The sequence below is a fragment of the Panthera pardus genome, unplaced genomic scaffold, assembly GCF_024362965.1.
Source record: "Panthera pardus isolate Hobbes unplaced genomic scaffold, ASM2436296v1 HiC_scaffold_25, whole genome shotgun sequence".
NCBI lineage: Eukaryota > Metazoa > Chordata > Mammalia > Carnivora > Felidae > Panthera > Panthera pardus.
The window spans coordinates 35,053,356-35,078,502 of record NW_026526821.1 but is presented as its reverse complement, the minus strand read 5'-3'; the positions used below and the strand labels follow the sequence as shown (position 1 = coordinate 35,078,502).

Below are 25,147 nucleotides of genomic sequence, written 5' to 3'. Positions count from 1 at the left end.
TGTTACTTTTTCTATATTAAGTCTTTGAAATCCAATGTGTATTTTATACTAGCAAGCACATCTCAGCTTGAACTGGCCATATGTTGAGTGCTCAAAGCCACATGCTATGTATGAGTGGCTCTTGCACCAGACAGCGTAAATGCTAGAGCAGGTCCTAGAGAGAATCTGGAATTGATCAATGCATAGTCAATGGGTTTTGAGTGGTAATCACAGTCACTCTGTTACGAGGTGACTGGAAGAGAAAGAACTGAAGAGACTCATATAGTCCTTGGTCTCGAAGTACCCAAGATTCTGTAAGTTCTTAGAATAACTAGAACTTCACTCTCCTCTTATCATTAGAGCCCCAGGCATTTCACTGGTTACCTCAATGTGCAAAGGGCTCAGAAGTTAGTCACATTTGTGAAAAATACTTATTGGTTGTCCTCCTACTCGGACATCTTACTTTCTTGACATCTTGTATTCTCTATCATCTGTTAGTTGTTGCTATACCCAACTGATGAAACTCAAGTTTACATTCAAATCAGAACTCCAGCTCTCATCTTGAAATGCAATCATAAGCTATAGTTTAAGGTGCCTCAGAGAACTCTTCCACCTACTGAAAAGCTCTATAACAAATATGCTGTTAGACACTTTGTGAACACTGTCTCCAGCCCACTGAGGGCAGGAATTATTACCCTCACTACAGTAAAACAATGCTAGAAAGAGAACAGCCTGCTCAAGGTCACAGGACCAGTCCACAACCTTCTACAGCCCTTCTTTGTCTTGGTTTAATAATCACAATCAATGTCCTGTATTCCTAAACTGCCCACCCCAATGCAAGAATCTTCATATAGGCTGAATTCTGAACATCAATTCCCACTTTATTCCTCTGGGAACAGAAACCAGCAAGAAAATAAGAACCATCTGTCACTACTGAGCTTGTGAGAAGCAGAGGAAAAACTTTTCTCCATCCAAAGTCCAAGATAAAGAAATTCACTGAGTACCACCCACACTACACAATCCTCCCACCCAGGTGTCCATTTATATGCTCAACAGTCATTGTAATTGCAAATTTGAGGTCACCCCTGATAATAAGGCCCTCCTCTTCCATTCTCAGGGCACTCTGGTCCCCAAAGTCATTAGTGCAAACTTGATCCAATTGCTTTTGATTCTGTCTGCACACAGATTTCTCTGTAGGGACCGCTGCTATTCCAAGCTTCTGCTCCCTTTGCTTAGATGGTTGCTAAGGAGAAGAGACTGCTGCCTTTGTAATTACTACCTGAAATTCCTCTGTAATCTCAACCAGTACTTTTCTTAACATCAAGCGCCCCACACTGATCAACAGGGTAACCTCTGCTTTTGGCATTCCTGATCAAGTCTCAGGGGCTTCCAATTGAGGTCATAAACAATTGATGCCCTCTACTGCGAATGCAAATCAGTTACTTCAGGGACCTCCAAGCTTTGAGGACCCCTCCCTGGATAACTGTGGGTTTGGGCAGAGAAGCAGTAGTTTAGAGGTTCCAAAACCAGACTTCAAACAGAAAACCGAAACCAAAAACAAATAAACAAAAACCAAGCATTTCCCCCTTTACCACATCTCTCCATTTCAACTGCTTCTGGGAAGACAGGCACTCCGCAGTGATGTCTGTATGAAAAGGGTTTTCTGCATTGGAAAATTTTTCAGGCTGACTTACCTCTGAAATCTTTTTTCCAAAGCAGTCAGCCCCCCCCCCCAAGTAGAGCCAGGCCCCACAGTCAAGCAAGATGGGTCCCAAATCAAGTTGTCCTAAGACTCTGCTCCTCTAAGGATGCCCACGGACCAGCAGCATCAGCACCATCTGGAAGCTTTATGAAAAGCATGATCCGTATTCTAACAGTGCCAGGTGATTCGTATCCATGTTAAAGTGTGAGAAGCCCAGTCCAAGACACCACTGAAAAGAATCTGATTTCTGATTTTATAAATAACTGGACAGTTGATACAAATTGCAAGTACCCACTGAATTCTCATTAGGCTAGGAATTGTTGGGTTTTGTTTTCAACCTATTTTTCGAACCTAAAACTGAACTGAAAATAAAATAGCTCCCAGAGAGAAACCCAACTTTTTTCCTGTGGTCCTAGGATCCTGCCATCCCTTGAAAGTCAAAGTTTACACTCCATATGTGCACAGAGAGACACCAACAAGTAAAATATTTTTCCTAATGAACTTGAGGACAACGCATGGAATAACTGCCAAACAAGCCAGCAAACGTAGTCTCATAATTCGCAAGCCTTTGACACATTTTCCTTCTACGAACACTGCAAATTCCATTAGGATGACTTGGGAGATTCAGTTTTTTTAAACAATGATAGATTTGAATGGAAGGAAATGGTAAAACATGTAGATTTTAAGGTATGCAAAACCATGTTTTACAGAAAAATGTAGCTAAACCCTCCTGAGTTCACCCTTCAGTGGTTTTGCAGTAGGGGTACATTTATAATGTATATTTTGATAAGAATGCCTATATGGTATTGAGACAAGTGATTTTGGAGTCCTTTTATCAAACATTTTATCATGATCAACACCCTTCACCTTGTTGTTCCAGCAGACGAGTAAAAATCATTTTTTCTAATGTGAAAATTTACATTTTACTTCACAATCCTACTAAAGGCAGTTATGTCTTCACTTATCTGTTTAAAAACACAAAGAAATACCAAGTTAAAAATGAACGTACATAAGAGTAATATAAAACTTTTTTTAAAAAAAATTCATGCTTAAGGATACTTTTTCCACACTTTACAGAAAAAATATAATTTTGCTTTTGAAAATTTTAGTATTCTGATTAAAGGTCTATGTCAGCAAAAACCCAGGACATAGATGAAAAGAAGCCACATTATTTAAGAAATCATCAAGAACCCCAGCAACCAAATGGCCAAATACTATCTCAAAGTTACCAAGTTTTCAGAAAACCAAACTCCCAAAAATCACAATATATTTTCATCTCTTGTCTAGTAGGTATTCCTTATGATCCTAGAATTCTGTTTTTCCTTGATAGATGCCTCTCATTCTTGAAAAAACAAAAAAAGACATTCTCCATTCCTTTTTGTTTAAGAAAAAAAATTGCACAAGGCCAAAAATTCCAAACATATTCTGGTTCTACTTTCTCTTTGGTCTCTTGAGCTTCCTGTTGAAAACCACCACCTCCTTTCCAGCGGCTGCCATTTTATCACCCTGGATAAACTAAGTGGAAAGTACCTCATGTTATGGCTGCTATGAGCAGGTCAACTGGCCCCCCACCCTTCCTTTCTCTCTCCATGGGGGAGAGGAAACAGAATGATGGGCCGTGGGGCCCTTCAGATCTACCAAGCTGGCCTCAGTGAGCAGCATCATGAAGGGTGTCCAGAGTGTGAACTCCACAAAGATGGGGACCACACCTGAGGAATCCCTGGCATGGCCACTCAAGCCCTGTTTATGGAACTTCCCAGCCCCTCCCCTGGTGGTGTCTCCTACAACTCTGCTCTACCATGGCCTAGGCAAGAGCACTATCTCCTTCCCAGCCCAAGTGTTCAAGATGAGCCAAGGTTGGCAGAGTGGCAAAGCCATGGCAGCACCTTTGCTGCTGCTCCTAAGTCAGATGTTGGTAACTCAGAGCCTCCATAGTGTGTGATGCAGCAAGCCAATAGAGCCAACCTTCCTTAAGAAGGTGAGGAATTTGGTTGCATGAATCCTTTTGCTACAAACAAAAACCCAAAAGCTCAGCTGCAATACACTGAATTACAAAAGTGAGAAAAGCAGCTCAAACGTAAATGCTCTGGTAAGATCTTCAGATCCTGTAGAAACCATATGCCAGGGCACAGCAAGGGCAAGAGTGCATATCAGGGAAGCACTTAAGGGCAGCAGTGCTGGAAAAGGGCAGAGCAGACTGAGGTGAGAAGGAGACCCAGGACCACGAAAGGGGCAGAGTGGCAGGGCTTCTCAGAGCCAACAAAAATCCAGAGCTGTGGCCTACAGCAGGAACACGGAAGTAAGTCTGGATGCAGCTGCTTGGGCCACATGTATATACCATTGTCCTAATAGACCATAGTCATCTGTCCTCCCAAGAGACTCTAGACCCCTGAACTCTGAATTCCAATCAAGCAGCAGCATCGTCCTGCTTCTCCCCATCCCCTCCCCAGTCTGTTCTTTACCCAGAAGGCATAACCATTCTTTAAGACTTAAATGTGATCATGTCCTTTCTCTGCTCAGAATTCTCCAATGGATTCCCAATATAATCTGAATACAACTCAAAGTCCCTGCGTACCCTATTTACCTCACTTCCTACCCCTCTGCCCCTTTGATTATCCCACTCCATCCAAAATGGCTTCCACACTCTTCCTCAACCCCCCTCATACGCTGCTGTGTAGGGTCCTCACGCTTGCTAGTCCCTCTGCCTAGGATATCCACATGGCTCCTAAACTTCATTCAGGTCTCTGGTCAAATGTCACCTTCAGGAAGGCCTCCTCTACAAACCTATCCAAAATGGCAGTCTCACCTCTGTCATGCTTTACCCCCTCGCCCCCAGCACCCACCCATCTTGTACTCACTCACAGCTGCCTCCTCCAAGTGCTTATGATTCTTTGCCTAAAACCTTTCTTTGGCCAAGAGCTGTGTTCATCCTTGCACAGACAGGCAGGCCAAAAATGCCTTTGGGGACAGCCCTCAGCCAGAGACAAGTGGCGGTTAGCGGGTAAATACCCAACCTCCAAGTCCTTCTATGGGACAATTCCAAGGCCTGTTCTTCACGGTCTTCCAGAGGTCTGCTGTGGGATTGTGTCCCAGTTGCCCACAGAGATAACCAATCTGATAACACACCCTTTATTGAATCCCTTCATTTCTTTGTCTCACCTCCTCACTCTCCTGCCAGAATTTCCTGGGATCGCTTTTCCAATAAATGACTTGCACTCAAATGTATTGTCACAGGATTAGCCTTGGAGGGAACTCAAATTCAAGATCCCACCCATCCCCTCCTGCTAGCACAGTGCCCAGCACATAATAGGTGCTTCGTAAATATTTATGGAATGAATGAACTGCTATGGCTAACTTTTACCTTGATGATGCTGCTGATCAGGAAGCATCCTGTGTCCCATCTAAAAAGCTGGTTTTATATACAGATGATTAGCCCTTGTTTCAGCCAGAACATTGACTCTGAGAACGGCATAGGATCCACATAGCTTCCTTTTGAACACCATTGCCATTTATGACAGCCATTCCTCTGAACAGGTCCACCATCTAGAAAGATGTTCTTTCTCCAAAGTTAATGGATATGGCAACTCTCAAACCCTAAACTATAGTGTGTAAAAAGCAGCAGATTAGCACTGAAAGTCAGTCTTAAATGCCCTCCAGATGCAAAATCCTTACACCTCTGTGAGCCCTGGAAGCTCTGAAGTCAAGAACCGGGGCTAGTTCTTAGGATCAGGACCAGCTGCATAATTTGCAGGACCCACTGCCAAAGGAAAGCATGATGCCCTTTGTTAGTAGGAATTTCAAGATGGTGACAAGAGAGTGTTAAACCAAACACAGAGCCTGAGTCTGGGCTCTGTCTAACTGCACAGGTCCTATGCCCATGAAGTTGGCCCTACCAAGAACTCATCAAAGATAAACTATCAGACACTCCCTAACACTGCTCCCTTGGCAGTGATGATTCTCAAAGAAAAGAGAAACAGCAGCAGCTTGTTTTAGGTTAAGCCACCACAAGACTACATAACTTATTGTAGCAGAGAGGCCTGGGGGCACCTCTTAAAGCAGTTCAGTTCACATCACCTTCAAGACTTTACAAACACCCAAGGAATCAATCATGGCGCACAGCTCCCCAACGCCTGCTCCATGATTCAAACTGCTGACAACTCCAGTGTTGCAATTGCCCTGTTGGGTCCCATAGTTTAAATGCACAATATATAACTAAAGAGAAAAAGAACCTTCTTTTAGATGCCAGAGGATGCAAAAGACCTCAGAATCTAGTTCAAGAAATCCATTCAGGTTCATCACTCGGGGATCTGATGGGCACATAGCTAACAGGTCAGAAGAGTTTGGTAGAAAAATTAAAGGGGTTTAAACAGCCTGCTAGTACCATACCTAAGCTCCAGGGATGTGTCTATTTGAGAGAAAATACAGATTGAGGTGATGCTGGGACACAGCCATGATTAGGGCAGACCTGTAGAAATACGTCCAAGGTAGAAAAATGGTGTAACAGCACCTTGGCCTAGGAGATGCTTAATACATCTTAGGGGAGGAAGAGAAGCAGTCCCCTAATGTGCACTGTAGATCACCAAAAGAAGGACCCAGGATATGCTGCCAAACACAAATGACCACAGGACCCTTGATGGGCCAGGAAACTAACTGATAGGGCTCAACAGGATAAACTGAGAAATGGTGACTTAGAGCCAATTAACCCACAAACCCTATTTCCTAATATGCCAGGTGGCTTGTTTTACTACACAAAATCATTTCTAAAGTTTGCTTTCAATCCTGCCTGTACAAAATGCAAAAGAAATGATGGTCTCCATTTGAAATGTTAGCATTTAAGCAGAACTTCATTCCATGAACAATTGCTGAGTTACTTTCTATGGGGTATACGATATTATGATCTCATGCTGGGGACTTCTGGAACCATAAAGAAGCACTTTAAAGTGTATCAAGGAGCTATGGGGTAAGTAGACATTTCAGGATTAAAATTCTCTTGTTCTATAGAGATTATGTGACTTTGTATAGTCAACAATAACCTTTGTGTACTTCAGCGTCCTTTTACTGTAAAAGGAGAGAATACCCACGTCCCAGGGGTATTTGTGAGGGAGAAATCAGGATGATCAATGTTCTCAAATGTCTTATGTTCAAACAAAACTCAAGATGTCCCCCAGAAACCAGGGTCTCATCTGCAAGCTCTGTGCTCAGGCCCACATCCTTGTAGCTAATTTTGACTCCTCTTTGACACCTGATACCCAGTCTGTCACAAATCCAGATGGCTCTTCATTCAAAATATCCCAAATCTGATCACTCCTCACCAACCCTAGCCCACCTTAGTCTTGGTTCTAGGTGTGCTCACCTCCCTCCTGGACTTTTGCAAATTTCCTCCCCTGTTTCCCCCTCCTGGCTGTGTCCCTAATCCATTTATTCTCATCATAGCAACCAGAAAAGTCTTGTTAAGATGAAAGAACTGGGGCGCCTGGGTGGTTCAGTCAGTTAAGCATCCAACTCCTGATTTTGGCTCAGGTCATGATCTCACAGTTCGTGGGTTCGAGCCCCACATCAGGCTCTGTGCTATCAGCATGGACCCTGCTTGGGATGCCCTCTCTCTGTCCCTCCCCTGCTCCCTCTCTCCCAAAAATAAATAAGCTTTCAAAAATAAGTAAAACAAAAGAACTCTTCCAAATAACTAAGTTCCTTACTTTGGTCTAAAGCATTGGTTCTCAACTCAGGTGTGACTTTGCACCACAGAGGACATTTGACAACGTCTGGAGACCTTTTTAGTTATCACCTTTGGAGGGCGGGGGTACGCCACTAGAATCTAACAGGTCGAGTCCAGGGATGTTGTTGAACAGTCTGCAGTGCACAGGACAGCACCCACAAAGAATTATCCAGCTCAGAATGTCAGTAGTGAAGTGGACAAACAGGGCACTGAAGTGGTCTCAATTCCCTCCACCTGCACCAATACAGGTAGTCCCCTTCCCCCACACCCCCTACCACAGAGCTGTATCCTTGCCATTCCTGCACTAGATGAGCCACTCCCACACACAGCCACTGTTCCCTCTGCCTAGAATGTTCTTCCTATAGATATCCTCAGGGCTCATTATTCTACTGCCTTCAGGCCTCCGCCAATCATCTTGTTTTAATTTGCAGCTCCCCTCACTCCCGCTCAGCACTGTCCTCCCCCTCTTCTCCACAGCACATACTATCCAGCACACCTGTCATTGTACTTCGGAGTTTTTTCTGCCACCTTCTACCTCCTGGAGTGCAAGCTTCTTGAAGGTGGGAACTTTTGACTGATTTATCCATATTAGGTACTTGGCACATAGTAGGCACTCAAATATTTGCTGAAATGAATAACTGGATGTATGGATATTACCCAGTAGAGGTACTGCATCTTGGCTGAGAGATAGCTTCTAGTCTGAGTGGGGAAAAGTATGTATTTAGATTTATTACCAAGGCTGTATTCATAACCCATTTTGTATGAAAACAGAGCTTTAATAATAATTCCCAAATGGACTCCCTAATGCTATCATGACAAAGGCACGGAAGGTGGGACGCCTGGGTGGCTCAGTCGGTTAAGCAGCCGACTTCGGCTCAGGTCATGATCTCGCGGTCCGTGAGTTCGAGCCCCGCGTCGGGCTCTGTGCTGACAGCTCAGAGCCTGGAGCCTGTTTCAGATTCTGTGTCTCCCTCTCTCTGACCCTCCCCTGTTCATGCTCTGTCTCTCCCTGTCTCAAAAATAAATAAAACATTAAAAAAAAAATTTAAAAAAAAAGGCACGGAAGGTAATAAAGGGAGCCTAGCTCATCCACCTTGAAACTTCCTTCAGTCACAATAGACAGATATGAAGGATTAAATTGCTAGTTGGGGTCTATGGCAACTGTAGTTCTCCAAATTAAACATCAGTGCATGTTGTTGGAAAAATACAATTACATTTATGGAAGATAAAGGGACCGAAAATTTATACATCAGGACAGTTCCAGAAATCCCAGCCTGAACAATGTTTTTATGTTCAGTATACTATCTCCAATCAGTAACATTCCAAGATTCCATGAAATACTTACCAAATACAGCAAGGCATTACACACGGGGCCAAACAGAATTGAGCACACACAGTCCTTGCCCTCAGAGGGTCTCCAGTCTGGAATGGAAGTTAAGACAGTTGTGTTGTTGGACTGAAGCACACCATGACCACAGTAGGCTGCTACTTTGGGCATTATTAGAGAAACACAAAATGTAATGGGGTCCTCCAGAGAGGGGGTGGGCGGGAAGCAAGGAACGTGTGGAGTGGAAGGTGGCCCTGATGTTTCCTGGAGGGTGAGCACACCCACACAGGCATGCCTGTGTCTTTGAAGTGGCAAGTTTCCCATTTGGTGGGAACACAGGCCACCTGTAAGGAAGTGGCAGGAAGTGAAGGGTCACTGAGGCCAGAGCACAGAAGGCTGAAGACCTGGGGGCAAGTGGCTCCCGTCCACTTTGAAAGGACCAGCAGATGGCTAAAACAGCAAGCTCAGAGGCAGCTGTGATGGCTTCATTTCCTGGGTTTCCCTGTACCTTCCCAGGAGGCAGCCTAGCTGGAGGGGAAGGAACTGACCTACATACGTGGGTTGGTAAAGGAAGCTGAAGGTAACTAAATACTCCTAGCTGGACGTAGAAGGAACCTGGCAGAGAGAAAAGACAGCGGGTCTGTGCAAAGAGGGCCTGGACCATCCCACAGAAAGCGGGAGAGAAGCAGCTATTAAACCACCCAAGTCTTCCCACACCCAGGAGGCACAAATAGGAAGGGGAGAAAGTGAGTTCAAATGACACCATGACCTCGGGGACTATTCAAGCCATTTTATAAAATTACAATGTCCAACGTTTTTATTCGGTTTATCAGTTGGTTTCAGAGAAGTAGAATCAAAGGTGTGGGATTATTTTCCACAGATGTTAGAACAGTCCCTTCCCGAACAGAGCCTCACCCCAATCAAAACTTCTAAAAACCAAATGGAAGTTCCTAGATTGTGTTGGCAGAGGCTAAGCTCTCATTAACAGAGTAATCAAGAATGGGTTAGAACAAATACTATTTTTTTTAAACTTTCTTTTGACCCATCTATTACTGGATATGTAAAATACGAAGTCTGAAGCCAAAACAATATGAAATGGCTTTAAGATCTGTTAAATCGGATTTTTAAAAAGAAGTACTCATAGTGAAGGGATGAGAAGGGCCCATCCATCACCCTGTGCGAACATTCATTTATTTGACAGATATTTACTGAACCTCTGGTGGGGGTCAGGCTGAGCTATCAAGATCCTAAGGCCACTTCACTGAACAAAATCTGCCCCCAGGGTGGCACATACGTTCTAGAGAAGGGAGAGAAAGTAAACACTAAACCCAATAAATAGTTAAATTATGCAATCTGAAAAATGCAAAGCGCTATGAAAGAAAGAAAGGTAGAGAACAGGATGGAGGTTAATAAGAAGGTACATAGGGGTGCCTCGGTGGCTTAGTCGGTTAAGTCTCCGACTTTAGCTCAGGTCATGATCTCATGGACCTTCAGTTTGAGCCCCACTTCAGGCTCTGTGCTGACAGCTCGGAGCCTGGAGCCTGCTTCGGATTCTGTGTCTCCCTCTCTCTCTGCCCCTCCCCCGCTCATGCTCTCTCTCAAAAATAAACATTAAAAAATAACTTAAGAAAAAATAAGAAGGTACGTAGACTTGAAGGAGGTGAAGGAATTAGCGAAGGAGATGAGAGGGGAAGGAAGCCCATTAGTGACAGAGTAGCAGCCAACACAAAGACCCTCCAATGAGGGCATGCCTGTGTGTTCAAGGAACAGCCTGGAGGCCAGTGTGGCTGAGCTGAGGGTGCTAGGGATGAGGTAATGGTGATGACAAGAGGTCAGACCATGCAGGCCTAGGAGGCCATGGTCAAGATCCTGACTTGTACTAGGAATAAGAGGAAGACTCACTGGAGGATGCTAGGAAGAGGGGGACTGGGTCTGACATATACTTAACAGGTCACTCTGGCTAAGGTGAGAACAGATCAGCAGGAGTGGGGATGCAGGAAGTGAGCCTGGAAGAAGAGAGGCCAGTCATCCAGGTGAAGGAGAATAAGGCCCAGACCAGGGTGACAGCAATGGAAATGGTATTCAAAAAAAAAAAAAAAAAGGTACATTTGGAAGGTAAAGCAGACAGCATTCAACAACATACAACGTACTACATGTGGATTAGAGAAAGGAAGGAGTGAAGGATGATTCTAGGAGCAAGACTGAGTAACATGCCCTTGTTAAATTTCAGTATAAATACCCCCAAAATCTCTTGACAAGGTTGCCATTCAAACTCTAGGTTTCCATTTAGCACCTGCTATTTATTTAATAAGGGATTCCAGTCCAGGAAGTGTGTAGTCACAGAAGCAAAGTATTTATGGTCAGCAAGTTTCACCTACATATGGCTCTGTTCCAACAGAAAAACGAGAGTGGTCTGTACTAGAGTAAGCATTACATAAAATAACACATGTGACCACCAAGGTACTGTTTCTGCTAATAAAGGCAAGCACATACAAGCATGTGTCATTTGTATGCAATAATTCAGAAAAGTGCCTTACAGCCCATAAAGCAGTCCATGATGGCAATGTTTTTTTTTGAAACAGGATAACCCTCAAATGCTTTCTTTTGATACTAAATTTCAAAACAACATAAAACCCACAATCCTAGTAAGGTCACCAGTCTGAATTATTTTTAGAATTAAAACTACGGATGGCTTCCCAAACACAGCACATTCATCAAGGACATCACGACATGGTATCCACCACACCGGGAGTGTTTCACCTAGAACTTCAAAGGAAGTGCTTTCTAAGGTGAAGAAAGCATCTCTCTCTTCTCTCTCTTCTCTCTCTTCTTTCTCTCTCTCTCTCTCTCTCTCTCTCTCTCTCTCTCTCTCACACACACACACACACACACACACACACACACACACACACACACACCTTGAGGCTCATTCTGAGCCAAATAAGGCAATATACCCAAATAGGAAAGACTGAACTGAAATAAAGAAGTCTGATCCCTTTTCCATTTTTTGCCCATTGCTACCGTATCAATGTGAACATCCATGACCAAGGATTGCCCTCAAAATCCTCACAGTAGGTGTTGGGAGTTTGAGTCATGGTGTGGAAAAGGATGCCTTCTACCATCAATGTCATCCCTTCGTTGAAAGTTCCCATCTTCTAGTACATTCCAGCTGCATCAGAGGTTTGAAATTAACTTTGTCCCTTTTAAAACCCAGGAAAAGAAAAATCTGAATGGGCAAAAATTACAGAGCAGGGAGGGGTCGAAGCAGACTGTTTGGTTTATTAATACATTCGCTACAGAGTAATAGCTTCATAGATTAATCTACACATATCTAGAAAGACCAAGGGCATAAATATATTAGGATGAGTCATATGAAATTATTACTCAGTCATTTTGATCAACAAAAATATCAATTTCATGTGGCTCAGCCTAAGACTCACCAGTGATAGATCAAGATGTCCAATTCAAAATTAAGATGTTTCTCAAAAGTGCACATGAACAAGAAAGTGAGATTACATTTTCCCTAATTTGCATACAACTTTAAACATTTACATATAGTATTTCCAAAAACCATAGAAAACATTTCAAACATTATTCATCACTCTCCAATTGCAATTACAAACAAGAAAGCTTAAAAATAATCATTTAGACTAGACCAGCATTCTTATCAAAATAAATATCTCCAGTTTGATGGTCCCTTTTGCTACTGCTCCAAAACTTAACCTTAAAAATCTGGCAGAAGGGGACCTGGGTGGCTCAGTTGGTTAAGCATCTGACTTCAGCTCAGGTCATGATCTCACAGTTCATGAGTTTGAGCCCCGTGTCAGGCTCTGTGCTGACAGCTCAAAGGCTGGAGCCTGTTTCAGATTCTGTGTCTCCCTTTCTCTCTCTCTCTGCCCCTCCCAAGCTTGCACTCGCTCTCTCAAAAAAAAAAAAAAAATACACACACACACACACACACACACACACACACTAGAAAAAAATCTGGAAGAGCTTTCTCTTACCTTACCTGTGGTCATGGGAAAGAATTTCTACCTCCTCTGGGATATCACAGCCCATGCTACCTGCTCTACCTTAGAGTTGCCTCCCTGATCTTATTCTGGAGGGGCCCCACCAGTCCCTTCATTATTCTATCCCTCACAGCACTAACTGAAGGAAAGAAATGTGGCCAAGAAAACTTCCTGCCACTGCATCGTCAGAGATGGGCTCCATGAGCCAATCTGGAGTCACCCCATCAAACTCAGGGGCATCCTGGTCAAGGCACAAATAACATAGCATATTTTCATGGAATGGGCAAGTCCCCGGCCTCACTGCGCTGTAAGAGGTACTTAGACTGGCAAGTAGAAGCCACCTGTGTTTGAACAACAACCTCCAGGGGGCAGGAGGGGTTCTGAACCCTATTCTCACTGCAGTTTAATAGACACACAGATTCATCTTGGTTTTGCTGTGAGGCAGAGAAGCAGTTTGACTCCCTGGCCCCTGAGGAATGAGGTGATGGGTTCTGATGTCCCCACGGAGTGAAAGCTTCAAGTCTCAGTAAACATACTCTTCCTTATTAATACAATTTGAAATGAGCAATTACATGTGACTCAAACTGAGTCCCATTTTTCTTTCCCTTCACATGTACCCTCAAACTGTTCCCCCCCAACCATGCCTCAGAGCAGAGACAGGACTCAGGGGAGATGGCAGGGTGGGAAGAAGTACACAGGTCAGCCCCTTATGGCCTGCCAGCAAAGGGCAGCAATTTCAGTCCCAGGTGACCAACTGGTCCTGCTTTGAAAACTGAAAACCCCAGTCCCAGTCCCTGAAAACCTCATTTCATGGGGTATGACAGGCCAACTCCATTGTCTGTTCATCTCAACCTCAGCCACAAGCTTCCTGTCACTGGTTATTAGAGTCAAGTCGGTAAACTGCCCAAGTATGTACTCAATAAATACCACAAACACATCTTCTGTAATAACCCACAGGGTGCAGAGGTACAATCTGAGGGTAGACTCACGGATGACTGAGTAAGTTCCCACCAGCCTTCACTTTTAGACAAAAAAGGAAAAACAAGCCTCCCTTAAGTACTTCTGCACGACCTAATGTTGTTTCCAGACCAGCCAGCTTTAAAGAGTTTCTTAACTGTTAGAGTCCCAAGTGACTGATATCAGAAGGATGAGAAAGAACCTTTAACCCATTACTTTCATGCAGTGAGCTCCAAGCAAGGCGCCCAAAGCTGAATGGCATTTAAAGAAATAGCTCTTCGACCAGTTATTGCTGTAAACCACTCCCACTTATGATCGATTCATTCAAACAAAATGTGTTTGTTGAACATTTACCCTGGGCCAGGCTAGAAGGAGATGCTATGAAAAAAGAACAAAACAAAGGCACCCCACACATGCCCCTCACCATTTTCAGGACTGTTCTTAAAAAAAAAAAGGGGGGGGGCACCTGGGTGGCTCAGTCGGTTGAGCCTCCGACTTCGGCTCAGGTCATGATCTCACGCCCTGTGACTTTGAGCCCCGTGTCGGGCTCTGTGCTGACAGCTCAGAGCCTGGAGCCTGTTTCAGATTCTGTGTCTCCTTCTCTCTCTGACCCTCCCCCATTCATGCTCTTTCTCTATCTCAAAAATAAATAAACATTAAAAAAAATTTTTTAATAAAAAAAATCAGTGACTTATTCTGCTTTTCTTTTCTTCAAAATCACTTCAGGATATGGGCTCAAGATCTGAAAGTAATTCCCAAGTCCCACTACTATTAATATTAACCTCCTTCTTATAGCAACAAAAACCCCCCAAAATGGCTATCCTTTTCGGATAGTGTATTAGCGTTATGCTTAAAAAAAAAATTACAGAACAATCTGTCTCATTTTCTTGTTCTACTGAGATGGTTATAGACTGAATGTTTGTGTTCCCTACAATTCATATGCTGAAGTCCCCAAGGTGATGGTATTTCGAAGTGGGACTTTTGGGAGAGAGTCAGGGTTAGATTAGGTCATGAGGCTAGGGCCTCCTAATGGGATTAGTGACCTTATAAAGAAGAAACACAAGATCTGTTCCTCCCAACATGATATGGGAGGCCATATGAAGACACAGAGAGAAGATGGCTATCTACAAACCAGGACGAGGAACATTATCAGACATTGAACCTGCCAGCACCTTGGTCTTGGACTTCCCAAACTCCAGAAGGATATGAAATGTTTGTTGTTTAAGCCACCCAATCTATCTTTTTAAAACAGCCAGAAATGACTAAAACAGAGACCCAGAAAGTGTAGGGGAAAACATATTACTAAACAGTCTTCAAGGAAACATTTTTGATGGTGGTACACCTTGAATAGTGATTGGCAGAGCAAGAGAAGACAAGGCTTACCACGGAGTCCCCTATGACCAATGCCCTATGACACTAGAAGCCTGTTTAGAGACATTAAGTGGATCTTTCTCCTGCAGCCACATCTTTTGAGAGAGCATGCGAACACATGCATGTGTGCACACACACACACAGGGGAGGGGCAGAGAGAGGAGGAGAGAGAGAATCTCAGGCAGGCTCCACACTGTCAGCACAGAGCCCAATTCGGGGCTCGATCTCACAAATGAAGAGATCATAACTGGAGCCAAAACCAAGAATCAGACAATTAACCTACTAAGCTACCCAAGTGCCCCTCTCATGGCCTCATGTTGATCAGCTATTCAAAGTCTGGTCAAGGTCATAATTTCCAAAGAACTTTTCCCAGCAACACAATCAGGCACAAACATACAGGCCTTGCAGCTTAAGGGGTTCATTCATGGTGGACTTAACCACTTCAAGTCTCACCACAGCATTTGGCAAGCCCAGGTCTGGACAACAAGTTCAAAGACATTTGTTCAATTATTGCTCAAGTGCTTAGATAACTATTAAACAAAGTTTTCCAGGGTACAAGAGCAAAAGCTAATCCAGATGGAATCACATTACAGACTCCCTGTCAATGAGATAATTGTTAGGAAATCTATGGTCCTTTTTCCCCCTGCAGAATCTGCATCTGGGAGTCCTCGAATGGGTGAGGATGGGTATGAATGGGATCTTCAGCCAGGGGAGTTGACAACAATGAAGTAGGACCCTCATGTCCCTAGTGACTGCAGTCCACCCCTCAGACTGGCAAGAGTGTCCATCTCTGTGTTCAAGACAGAAGTTGTATTAGACATTCTACCTTTTCAAAACCTTGCGCAGAATGGGATTTTCGGTCAGAGCAGTACTCATGCTAAACAGGGATAAGGCAAGGAGTGGCCCTAAAGGACGGACTTTGGTGTGCATTCTTCCCCACTGCTATCCTCTACAATCTGATCCTATCCTATACCTAACAAATTGCCCCACTTGGGGAATTCAGACCATAGCATCAGCTTTATAAGGCAACAGTTCTCTGTCAAGTGGTAGATTCTCCTTATGATACTGAAACTCTGAACAAGGAATAACAGTGCTCGTGAAGGGGAACACTTTCGACACCTCCCCCGGACCATGTGATGGAATAATCCACAATGATGCCAACACACAGATTTTCATGATGGTGGGTATGTGGCCCCTTAGCTAGTTAGGACAACACAGGTTTCTGTTCAGAACTTTATGTTTCACTTACCTTGATGTAAAAGGAGTGATTTCAACACAAAAATTCCAGGGCCCATGTTGATTAATGTCTAACATTTAGGAATACTACATTTCTAAACAAGGCACTGGAGGCCCGCACTCAGATTTTATAATGAATGTTATGTTCCTATGTTCCCCAATAATTCTTGTATGTACTTCTCCCTCTTTTCCTCATGTTCAACAGAGAGTAGACTATACTGGGTAGGGAAGTGTTCTGTTTTATCTAAGGCAAAGATCTTCAAAATTTTCAAGGTGAAGGGAACCTGAGGTTATCCATGCCAAATCCTAATTTCGAGGAAGATGACAAAGTATAGAACACTGAAAACAAGAAAGCTTCAAATAAAGTGCTCCTTCATAACTCTGTTTTCTCCTTTGCTAAAGCAAGCATGTACATCAAGAGACTAGATGCCCACAGCCCTAGACTGCTAACCTTTGGCACATCTAATTCAGGATCTACTGAAGAAATATGCATTCCTCAGTGGAAAACCTGGGCAAACCAGCTGCATTTGTTTTCTATTACTCCCATAATGAAAAGCACAAACCTAGTGGCTTAAAACACAAATCTGTTATCTTAAAGCCAGAAGTGTCACAGAGGTCTCACTGAGCTAAAATCAAGGTGCCCACAGGGCTGTGTTCCTTTCTGGAGGGCCTAGGGGAAAAATCTGTTTCCTTACTATTCCCAGCAACTAGAGGCCATGCACATTTCTTGGTTCCTGGCTCCCTTCCTCCATCTTCAAAGCCAGCAATCCTAAATCAAGTCCAAGTTCCTTTCATACTTTGGATTTCTCCTGCCATGTCTTCTAACATTCCAGTTCAATCTCTTGCTCTCATTCATGTTCTTATTCTGACAACAATCAGTTAAGGTTCTCTGCTTTCAAGGACTAATGATGAGATTGTGACCACCTGTATTATCCAGGCTAATCCAGCCATCAAGGTTGTCCTTAACATTGATCACATCTGCAACACCCTTTTTGCTAAGTAAGGTAAAATTTACAAATTCTAGAAATTAAGACTCAGACATCTTGGTGGGGGGGACTACTCTGCCTACCATATCTGCCCACCCTTCTGACTCTCATCATTAAATGGACCCATAATCTATCTGATGACCAGGTCAGAAACCTAAAGGGCATGCCTAACTTAATCCCAACAATTTATATTCCACATGCAGTTAGTAGCTAAATCCTATGGACTCCGAATCCTGGGTCATGTACTGTGCCCACTCTCTATACTCTCTGCTGTGCTCAAGATTGGGATTTCCCCGGGGGCGCCTGGGTGGCTCAGTTGGTTAAGCATCTGACTTCAGCTCAGGTCATGATCTCACAGTTTGTGAGTTCGAGCCCCACATCAGGCTCTGTGCTGACAGCTCAGAGCCCAGAGCCTGCTTTGGATTCTGTGTCTCCCTCCCTCTCTGCCCCTCCCTTGCTCATGCTCTGTCTCTGTCTCAAAAATAAAAAATAAATTTAAAAGGTTGGGATTTCCCCTGAATTCTTTACCTCTTTTTCTTCTGCCACAAACCTCAATTTGGTTTTCACTTAATTACACTGTCCTTCTAAAGCCATGTGCTTCAGGGCAAGGTGTGCTCCAGCCCCAGGTCCAGGATATAAGTCTTGATTGGTCTAAGCGATTCATGGTGGCCCCTAACACCTTTGCCATTTTTTGACACAAGCATAACATATAAACTGTAATTCATGGAGTTAACCAACACAGATGTCACTCTACCTTGAGATTTCTTGTTAGGGAACATAAGTATTTTGTTATTTGAGCCAAACTGAAGTTCTTTGCTGTGAGAAACATTCTAAATGGTACATCACTCATTGAAATTCTGTTAAATCCTACTCATTATTTTATTGCTCCTAGTCTCTCATCACCTCCAACCTTTGAGATGCACCCTCCCCATCGTCTACTTAGAAGAATACCTCTTCATAGCCATCAATCTTGTCAGGTGTTCCCCAATTCAAAATGTTTCAGTGATGTCCCATTACCCATAACATTGGTTCTCAAAAATCTGTACTTCTATCCCTCTAGAACAGCCTAGAAATAACTATGCAACTAAAAGTCAATTTTAAGTTAATACCTTAATTTTTTTCATCGTATAATCAAGAGTTAACAATGCAATTACAACAATGGATGTTGTAAGTGTCGACTTTTAAGTAAAATAGCTATTATATCACTCAAAGCCATAAGAATCTAAATCCTATAGTGAATTGGTACTTATTAAAAGGTTATTTAAAAATAATTTAAAAATAAGTTCTTTAACATTCACGTTTTATCATTTCCTTTTCACATTTCCATTCTACTTCTGCAAGTTTTATCCTAATGAATTGATCTTTATTCCAAGTATTTTATTGACTGAACTATTTATTATACATCCCTACACCCACCAAAAATAGGCCTATCATTTAGAATTTTAAGTTTTGGGTTAATTTGAATTTAGCCCCTACGAATGAAGTAATTTCTTTGGAGTTATACAGTTACCAGTAAACAGCTGAAAAAAATCACATAAATATTACAACATTTTGGTCAATAACTATTAAAGAGTAAAACTGGACTTGAAATGTACCTCTTGACATGATACATAGAGCTTTAAAAAATTAACTCACACATTCATGGGCAAATATTCCCTAATGCTAAGATAACAAAGGTATAGCATCAATTTTATTCCAATTTTTATTTCTATACACAAATGCTGATAAATCCTTTTAGCCTAAATAAGCAGAGGAGTGTAGAAGAGTAGCTGCAGCCACAGCACTGAAATCTCTAAACTCCTTTGGAGCTTCAAGCCAAAGACTGTGGTCCATCATCAAATTCGTTTGTCTAAGTTTTCATTTATTAATTTTGAGAGAAAGTGTGTGAGAGGGAGGGACAGACAGAGAGAGAATCCCAAGAAGGTTATGCTCTATAAGGTCAGAGCCCGATGCGGGGCTTGATCTCACAAACCCATGAGACTATGACCTGAGCTAAAACCAAGAGTCAGATGTTCAACCAACTGAGCCACTCAGGTGCCCTAAAGTTTATTTTTAATTACCCATCAACTGATGAATAGGTCTTGAATTCTGCATAAGCAAAGCACCCTCAGGGTTAGCACTTGGGATGTTTCACATTACAGGACTACATACCATATTAAAATTCCAAGAAGACAAGAGGAATGCCTTCCTTCAGTAAAAAGGGAGAAAAGAAAGCAAATGCATTCTAAGGAAGATCAACTTTAGCAAAGAGCACATATGAAGTTAAAAACCTCGACAGCTATTCCCTTAAGAGTCTCTGAGCCCTTGCATGTATCCCAACAGAATATATTTATGCCCAAAGGTATACCTAAAGTCTTTTGGAAAATGGCAGACCAGTGGGGAAAAAAGTCAAAGTGTCCCTGTATGGAAAACACAGATTTGATGTAGGCTTAAGTCCCATCGCCCACCTCAATCTCTCTACACCCGTTTGAGAAATTGCATTACGTATGCTGGGTCTAAGTTTGCTTTTGAGAGGAACATGTGTCACAAAGACTTCCTTCCTTTACTACACTTTGACCTCTAGCCTGCTATTTTAGACCCAAGAGATGAGTCACTGAAATTTATACCGGCACCTTGCCCCTGTCTCAGGCCGTTTCCAGGGACTCTGCTCACTGTGTGACATAAATTAACAGCAGCAGCTTAACTAGCCATCATACCTTTAGGACGCAATCCTGTGTAATCTGACCACCCCACCATTATTTTTTATTCCCACCCTCTAGGAACAGTATTCAACAATACCAGCATTTCACACATACAGATAAAATTCATTTTACTACTCTATTCTTCTGTTCCACTGCTAACTGCTCTTCCTGAAGCTTTCCTCAATTTTCTCCTCTCCACCTCAGCTACAGAATGAGTCACCATCTTCCCTTTTAGCATGCTGCTTTTACTTCTGTTGGATATTCTGCACATTCTTCTCAGTGTCATGACGACATGTGTGTAAATCTAGTCTCCCTGTCTCCACGGCGGCTGCATCCATTCATTCCATCCTCATTTGACCCCTGGGTCCTGAACATGCCTCCTTGAGAATTTTTTCCGTGCTGCCAGTCTATTCCTCCTGTTCCCTGCAGGATCATTCTTCCTCAGTTTCCTTCATCTGCACCCCATTGCCCACTGTGTATCTACTAGGTTCTTGCACCTTGCATCATGCAGTACTGGAGGCTTCAGCTATACCCAACTAAACGAATACCACACTCATAGAACATTTACCTTTTCCCAAGTCGGAGGGGAAAAAAATAACAATTTTCTTGTGTTAGGGTTGCTATTCTTTTTCTGAAGTTTGCCACTTGGCTGTTAGTAATAGCCAGCAAATGATAAAAATACATATTAAGGGAAAGACACAGAAATCACTTACACGTAGTGTAACAGTTTGTGTATATGCTCATGGGTTAAAATTTTATGTTCTATAGAAAGATCTTATATTTACTAGCAAAATTGGTGTTCTTCATACAATAAAACCGATCCATATTTCTCTGCACATTTATGCACACAGGCAGTTATACACACGTGTGTAATAGGAATATATACACATTAGATATCAACACGGAATTTCTATCTGTCTGATATCACAGCACGTCAAAGCAGCTCAGTGGAAACTCTGAGGCATTGCTGGTGGGCATGTAAAATAGTTCAACCCTTTGGGAAGCCAGTTTCTTATGCAGCTGAACATGCACAGGGCCTAGTCATTCCATCCTTTCATTTGTAAGAAATCCTAGAAAAAGCATAAAGACGACCAAAGCAAAAAAGACTAAAAATCAAAAAAGACTAGTGGTTGCCTGAAATCAAGTGGCTGGGAGGGATGGGTTCCAAAAGGGCTTGAACCAGTTTTCTGTATGACTGTGGTCATGGCTACACTGGTACACACATTTGTCAAGACTCCTTGAAATGCAAAATGGACACTAATAATGGATGCACGCTATTGCATGTGAATTATAGTTCAATATAATTAAGTGTCCCCATGGACTTTTCACCACATTTGGAGATAAGCCTATGGATGACCTGATTTGCCATAAACACATGCTTATGTGGTAGATATAAATTTTACTTTGAAGGACTTTGCAGAAGCAGCAAGGGGAGAGAGAGTTTCTCTTTCCATATGCAATAACATCGTGATTCATTTTAAAGATTTCAAGGAGTTGAAACATTAACACTTATGATAACTGTCACATTTTTAAAGATGGGAAGTAGGGCTATCAGAGATAGGAACAAATCAGGGGGTTCCAGGAATGAGAGTTGTGTTTACTTTGATACCCCCTAAGCTTTACGCCCTGTAGGTAGGTAGGTGCTCCAAGTAAGAACTATTTCTTCCTGATGCCAACCCACAGATTACTAATTCCAAGACAAAATAAAGGGACTTTGGATGGTGTACTGAAATTGTAAATATTCTCAGTAAACATAGTTTATAGGAAGCAACATCCCTGCACACTGGGACTAGTAAACACATAAAATGATCTAGAAAGAGATCAAAAAGAGTTCATCCTCTCCCCCACCCCCCACCCACTAGGGTGACCAAACAATATAGTTAAGGGCTCTTCAACTTGACTGTATATCAGAATCTCTTGGAGACCTTGTTAGAACAAAGACTTCTGAACCCCACCCCAAGAGCTTCTGATCCAGTAGGTCTGGAGTAGAGCCTGATAATTTGCATTTCTGGCAAGTTCCCAGGTGATTCTAATGCCGCTGGCCTGAGAACCACACTTGAAAACCACTGCTAAATGCTCTAGTCTTTTGGACCAGTGAAAATTCTGGAACAGCCTTACCCATGAATAAAGCAAAAAGGGGTCTAATTTATTTCACTAGCTGTGCTATCAGCACCAACAACAAGAAAGGTCAAAAAGGAAAATATTCACAATTCTTGGAAAAGATGGACAAATTGTTCCTGCTTCAGATACCTTTGTATATGAATGGGTTTTTCCTCAATTCTTAAGTTACTAAGCAGCTTATTTCTGACATTAATTTTGCCACTCTCTTATCAGCAAAAGCGGATATTATACTATGTTCTGCTGATAAATGGCAGTGTTGCAAGTTCAAAATGTACATCACTTTCTATTGTCAGATGAAAAAGACAAAGATACAAGAATTGTGAGGAAGGGACCAGAGGGTGACAAGAAGAAACTACATGAAAAGGTGGGGGGGGGGGGGGGAACCACAAATCACAACAGAACGAGAAATTCCCCAAGGGAAAAAGACTAGAGTTTGAGAGATTAATAGTCAAGGGACCAGGGAGGGGAGAAACAGCTTAATGAGTGTGAAGTTTGTTCTACAGATGAAAAGAAAACCACAATGTGAAAAGCACTTGAAATACACTTGAAATAAAAACAGAAGAAAAGTCAAGTGAAGAGAGAAAGAAGAGCTATTTTTAAAAATTATTCAACATTTATAAGATATACCAATATCAGGGAAAATATTTCCATCTTATTTGTTGGATAAAAATCGAATTCCAGGTTAACAGAAATCAATTGCAGTTATCCAACACTTTAGAGGTGACAGCCTGAAGGGTGACAGCTGTGTCACTGGGAGGAAGAGGTAGACTTAGGGTATGGTAGGCAGAATGATGGCTCTGTGAAGAAGCCCACATCCTAATTCTTGGAACCTATGAATATGTTACTTACATGGCAACAAGGACCTCAAAAACATGATTAAGTTAAGGGTCTTGAGGTGAGTGGGCCCAATGTCATCACAAGGGCTCTTACAAATGGTAGAGGGAAGCAGGAGAATCAAAGGAGATAGGACAATGGAAGCAGAGGCCAAAGTGACATGGTCTTGAGCTACTGTGGAATGTGAGTAGCTTCCAGAAACTGGAGACGGTAATGAATTCTCCCCTAGAGTCTCCATAAACAACACAGCCCTGCAGACCGGTTTTAGACTTCTGGTCTCTAGAACTCTAAGATGATACATCGGTGTTGTTTTAAGCCACTAATTCATAGCGATTTGTTACAGCAGCAACAAGAAACTAATACAAAAATCTTGAGTTCAACCCAGCCTCCCCAAGAGTACATGCCTCCTCTAATGGAGGGAACACAAGTCCCAGTTTTGCCAGGTTCCCTAATTTGTTAGGACATGCGGAAAATTTGTTGGCATAAAGTTACAACTAGTAACACCATGTAGGACAAAGTGTGACCTTAACATTGATTGTCATTGGTTTTTGAGGCAGGGAGACACATCCAAGCATGTGACACAACTAGACAAAAGACTAAGAAGATGGATAAGCCAGTAAGTCTTTTCTGGCTCAGTGCTTCTCTTCAGACCCCAACCACATCAAAGCATGTCCACACAAAGAGCTCAGCTGCTGATAGAACCCCTACATTTCGGACCAGAATACACAAAGCAAAGTGTATAACATTCTCTGCTCCCAAGTCATTCAGAAGCTGAACTTCAGAGTTCGATTTTTCTTACATTCTAGATTCAATAGGGCTTAACTGCTCTACAGAGTCATTCTGGAAAATTATCTTAGAAAAATAATTTGTTCTTTGCAGATGAAAGGAATTATTAAAGGGGTGAATGTTTAATATATTTTTTAATGTATTTATTTTGAAAGAGAGCACATGTGCACAAGTGAGCAGGGCAGAGGGGCAGAGAGAGAGGGAGAGAGAATCGCATGCAGGCTCCACACAGTCAGCATGGAGCCCAACACGGGGTTCAAACCCGCAAACCATGTGATCATGACCTGGGCCGAAATCAAGACTCAGATGCTTAATGGGGACACCCATGCACCCCAAATAAGATGCACCCCAAAAGGGGTGAATGTTGAAACTATTACTGAAATATGGCCTACTACATGGTAAGTTAAAAATGAAGATAAAAAGAAACAAAATGCCAAATGATTTTGCCTCAAAATAATCCTTCTATTAATTCTAAGTTGATAGGAAAGAGGAAAAATGAAGTTAATCACATTCATGGAGACAAGTGGCCTCTCAATATTCAGACAATCAGCCAACAATACTTACTGAGTGAAGGCTCTCCAAAACACTAAACAAGAAAAGGTGAAAAGGTAGAAAATGTAAAAGAAACGTTAAGAGAGGGCTCTTGCACAGAGGTATTTACATCATTAAGACAAGGCTAATATATACCATAATTAGTGAGCAATTATCTGCCCTGAAGAATGATGCCAAAAGGTTTTTAAGTCAATATAATAGGCCCTCACAAAACGGAGGAACAGGCAGACATTTGACATGAGAAAAGCTTCAAGATGGTTGGGCTTCATGCTGACCCTTCAAGAACAGGTAGGATGCACGTAGAAAAAGGGGAAGATACCCCACTCAACAGAAAGGAGTTTGGTGACTGCTCTCCTGTCCTAGAAGCTTAAACTTTTAATTGAAGGTTAAAATATAATAAAAACTTGCATAAATGGCAGCCTTTTTTGGGAGGATGAGCATATCATAAATGCAGGAGTTCTGCAGGATTGGAGACATGATCACTGATATTTCTTTCTATTTCAGAGGGAAGGATATTATTAGAGGGGGAAACTTCCCCCACCATTTCCCACAATTCTCTACCTTGTCACACGTTTGTACAAGTTATACACACACACACACACACACATACTCCACCCCCACCCCACCCCCCCCCCCGCCCACCTCTTACTTAGGTATTTCATCTTAAGATATAATTGAAGTCTCCTACTGGGGGAAAGCTGCTTAGATTTAGAAGCTGAATTTATTTTTCTTAAAACGTGGCTCTGAGTTATTTTATCAGTACTAACTTCAGCAAGTGTTTGCCAAAATTACTCCTGTCCTTTCATCTCTGAAAGAAGCAACAATAAATTAAGTAGCTTGGAAAACAATAGAGTAAGCATGCATATAGGGATTGTTTTTTCTGGCCTAG

At 42.4% G+C, this 25,147-nt stretch overlaps 1 protein-coding gene across 12 annotated transcripts in view; it reads right to left on the bottom strand.

Annotated features, from left to right (window-relative positions):
- PLCB4 (phospholipase C beta 4) overlaps positions 1–25,147 on the bottom strand; it is a 420,803-nt gene that overhangs the window by 280,565 nt on the left and 115,091 nt on the right. For 7 of the 12 annotated variants that reach the window (XM_053890434.1, XM_053890431.1, XM_053890423.1 and 4 more), the window contains one exon: positions 8,743–8,819. The exons of the other annotated variants lie outside the window; for them this stretch is intronic. The gene's annotated coding sequence lies outside the window, so the exon portion shown is untranslated. The remainder of the gene's footprint in view (positions 1–8,742; positions 8,820–25,147) is intronic. 12 annotated transcript variants of the gene reach the window in all.